Below are 4,864 nucleotides of genomic sequence, written 5' to 3' on the forward strand. Positions count from 1 at the left end.
GACACTAGTAACCCGCGAGATTTTTTTTTTTTTTTTTTTTATTGGTTTCTGTATCATCTATGCACATATACACTGGATGATCCACTGCTCAGGAAGCCAAGTTCAAAAAAATTGAGTGAGATTTTCACAAATGGATTTTCACGACTCGGCGCGCATCTCGGCGCGCGAATGTGCGCGCGAGCGCGAGCGAGGGTACGGGTGTGGGACAAAGATAGTAGAGATATAAGATACGAAGGCGCGCGATAAAGATGGACACAAAATGGCTACCCTACATGACGATACAAAAGAGAGCTAAGTACAAACTCAGTACACCTAGAAACATCATTCATTTCCAAAGGTAGTGGTATTCTTGTCATCTTAAAAAGATTTAAAAATTATAGTCGTAGCTTTTTTTCGATTAAGGGGATTATTTTGAAGAACGAGATTTTAGAGTAATAAGGATTATTTCGTGGAGGTAAGAATTTGGCAACAACATGATCTCACAATCAAAACGCTTGATAAACAACAACAACATCTTCAAAGACAGCGCGTCTCAGGCAAAGACACACATCACCTGAGACGCGCTGTCCCTGAAGCCGCTGCTGTTGTTTATCAAGCGTCAAGGCAGCGCGTCTCAGGTGATGTGCGTATACGCTTGAAGACCGCGCGCTGTCCATTTGTTTTGTACAGGATTAGCGCGCACTTTCGTGTCTTATTTATTAAGCGTCTTTGGTGTGGGAGGGGTAATCCCCTTCCCACAGTAGGGAGCTTTTTCAATATCATGTATGCATGTACCTCATAAGTGAGATTCTTATCACTGATTGGTCAAAAGTATATCATGTGACAAGGTGTAGTTCCGTCTATCTTGCCTTAGGTTTTCAGGCAAAGTGATAGAAAGCCAAAACCCTCGTGATAGTAAGGCAAACCCCTCGTGATAGAAAGTCAAAACCCTCGTGATAGAATTCGTAAACCCTCAGCGACTTTTGCACACATAACAAGTACCGGTACAATGTAGACTTCGCGAGCGGTGTCCGCACAAAGAGATTTTCCGCACCAGGTCCGCACCCCCCCCCCCCCCCCCCCCCGCGTTGGGGGCCCGTCGCATAAAAGTTACAATTATGGTAACTTTGCCATCCAATGGTAACTTCCATGGAATTCTTGATTTTGATTGGCTGTTGAGTATTGTTGCCAGGTAGTTACCATTGGATGGCAAAGTTGCCATAATTGTAACTTAACGGACATTCACTGTATACGCGCATCGTACAACACATGCACAATCATATCATACTAGTAATCACATCACACCACTGCCACGTCCTCACCACACAGCTTTAAAAATCGCACAGCATGCAGGCATGTTTCAACATGGTGCATGGCAATCGAGTCCGTGATTGAATGTAGTGAGTTGAATGCGCGGAGCCGGAGAATTTGGAGGAGTCGTAGGATCCCGAAGCAGAGACAAATCTCATTATACAATGTTCTAAATATCGAATTGAAACACGAGCGACGGGAAGCTGGATGATAACATACAACTGTAATTTTCTGTCAAGACTTTATGCAGGAGCTCGCAGAAGGCCGCGTGAGTACTGAGTAGTCATCTACGAAAATGTAAAACCGTGCAAGCGAGCGCTACGCTGTGGCCCGTTTCAACGTTAGGCCAAGGGCTAACTTTGTTAGGCCTAGAATCTACTTCGTATATGACTATAGCCCCAGATCTTACCTTTCTAGTTGCTAGTAGTAGTCAAATGATGAGGTATATAAAACAAATATTAACTGCTCTGTATTCGGATGGTGGTGGAAATTATCATTCCCTCGGTGCTTTTCATACCGACCCTTCTGCTTCTAATATCTAAAATCACCCCTCGGCTAACGCCTCGGGGTGATAGAAGGGTCGGTATGAAAAGCACCTTGTGTCCTTGGGAATGATAATTTCCACCATCATCCTCATGAGCAGTCAATATTTGTATATTAGCTCTTAATGGTGCGATCAGGTGCATGTATAATTAAGTGACTAGTTTTTACTTATTTTGAAAGACAAAGGAGAAATATACCTTCAATTGCAACTATCACTTTAATAATCCTTTGAGCGATGCTCATTATTATAGGCCCAAGTTGCAGACTTTGCCCGATGCGTGAGAAAAATGGGTGCCATGCGTGAGATGGCGCGATCGATGTACCGGTATATAAAGTGCATTCACTCGAGGAAAGTTTTGTTTACATAACTAAAAGGGGAACACCCACTTCAATATTGTTATAGTTGACGTAATGCTTTGAGAATGCATGCCATAATATTTATGAGATTAATACTGGACCCATCCATTACTGTGGATAGATTTGTTTTATTTTCGTCTTTTTTTCTTTTTTTTTTTGTGGTAATGACTATTTTAGATCTAGACAGTTTCTACACAATGAATATCTCTTTATCATATTGGATATACTGTGTGTATGTTATACAGAATTGTGTGTCGCGATCCAGCTACATTTATGGCATCTTGTAGCCTCGATCTGAACAATAATAGAAATGAAATTCGTATGGCATGGAAATGAATTGAATAACATGTTTGACACGTGCATAACATTCAGTTGTGAAAATTATTATTGTAAAAGTATTTGTTCCTCACGTTAGTCACTATCTTAGACCTAGACAGTCTACACGAAATAATGCCTGGGTGAGTTTTTACGTGGCTAATTTATACACGTGCTGCTTGCATAATTACACCCTACTTCATGATGGAGGCCCGCTGCTTTTTTCTCTGTATATGCAACCAATTAGTGAAGTATTTCGCAAGCATTGTATTAGTTATCATTGTTATGCGGATGATATACAACTTTATTTGTCTTTTAAACCCACTGTGTCTTCATTGTCATCCGCCATTGTAAAACTCGAAGCATGTTTGCAAGACCTGAAAATTTGGCTTACATCCAATGGCCTTAAACTAAAATGATGATAAATCTGAGTTTCTGTTATTGGGATCAAAGCATATGTTAAGCAAAATTGATTATCAGTCATGTCATGTCAACATCGGTAGCACTTGCATTACTCCGTCGAAAACAGCCCGTAATTTAGGTGTCATATTTGATCAGGAAATGTCATTTCGAAGTCATGTAACTCATATTCAGCGGAATGTTCGATATCAGTTGCGTAATTTAAGTTTCATAAGGAAATATTTGTCTAAATCTGCAGCTGAGATACTTATTCATGCTTTGATTTCTTCTCGGTTGGATTTTTCGAATTAATTGTTGTGTAATCTTTCAAAAAAAGATGTCACAAAACTTCAACGGTTGCAAAATTCTGCTGCCCGATTGTTAACTTTTACTAATAAGTTTGATTCCATGTCACCAGTTCTCCGTTCCTTACAATGGTTACCTGTAGAAAAAAGGATTATTTTCAAGATTCTGTTATTAGTACATCATTCAGTTCATTCTTTTTCCCCAATATACATAAGTAATTCTGTTCAAAAATACAATCCGACACGAAGGCTACGTTCATCATCAGATGCATTCTTACTCCAAACACCCAGAGTAAAACATGGGTATGGTGATCGTGCTTTTTCCGTTATGGGACCAAAATTGTGGAATCAGTTACCTCTTCAGTTAAGGGAACTGTCATCTACAGAGTCATTCAAATCCAAACTTAAAACTTATCTGTTCCTTTCATACTGAGGACTGTAATTGCTGTATGTCATTAATATTGGATTAATATTGTATTTTTAATTGATATATGTTGTATTCTTTTTTGGTATATATATTTGCTTTTGTTTACCTTTTTTTTTTCTTTGTTGAAATGTTTGAATATGTATATGCATGTAAATATATGATATTTTTTCATTTTTGAAGCGCCATGAGCACTGAAAAGTGGACCTGTGCGCTATACAAGTAGCCACTATTATTATTATTATTATTATTATGATAATGATTATTTGAGCCTTAATTCAAAGATAAATGCCTAAGTGCGCAATAAATGATTCTCTTTGATATGTCCTTCATTTTAACAGGACACATCAGACCACAATGGCAGACCGCTTCTCCTGTCGGCTAGATGTACAAACATGTCCTGCAGCAGACCAAAGAAAGTTCTGATCATTGGAGACTCAATTTTACGAGACTTAGAAGAATATCTCCTACATCTTGACGTTGACTACATTTTCAGTGTTCTCTGCTTTCCGGGGGCAACTGTAGAGACCATTCGTACATCAATCAGAGAGAAATTCCATGATATTGTATTTGACGAAGAACTTGATTACGTCTTTGTGCATGTTGGAACAAACAACTTGAAGTTGGGCGTATGGGAGAGAGAGGAGAAGCATTGTCTGAATCTCTTTCATACACTTTCGGAACTATTCATATCTGCATCTATTGTATTTTATGGAATTCTTCCCCGTTGGGACTCGCAGGAATTAATGAACGCTCACTAATATCCAATTCTAGACTTGAATTACTATGTAAAAAATTAGGATGTGAGTACGTCGACTTTTCTCGCGACTTTGTCGATTCTGATTATTTGTTCTTTAAAGATGGACTGCATCTCCTGCCACTAGGCAAAGCATTTCTAGCGTTTCTTTATATAGATTTGTACTTTTTCCATAAATTTCGTGAATGTTCGTCAGCTAGTAGGCCTACTTCATTTCGAAAATGGATACCTAATGAACTTAAAAAACAGTGTGCAGATTCGAAGCAAAAGAGCAAGAAAGAGCCAAGGAAGGAGACGGATTTGGACTTGTATGTGTACACGAGGAAGGAGAGATACGGCAAGCAGCGGCTTAAGAGACGCCAGAAAAAGAAAAAGAAAATGGAATCAAAAGAAAGTACAAAAGAAATTGACATCCCCAGGGTTTATCAATCCACGCAGAAGCCTGTATGCGAATGTGCGAGATCCGCCGAAATT

The sequence above is a fragment of the Diadema setosum genome, chromosome 7, assembly GCF_964275005.1.
Source record: "Diadema setosum chromosome 7, eeDiaSeto1, whole genome shotgun sequence".
Classification (NCBI taxonomy): Eukaryota; Metazoa; Echinodermata; class Echinoidea; order Diadematoida; family Diadematidae; genus Diadema; species Diadema setosum.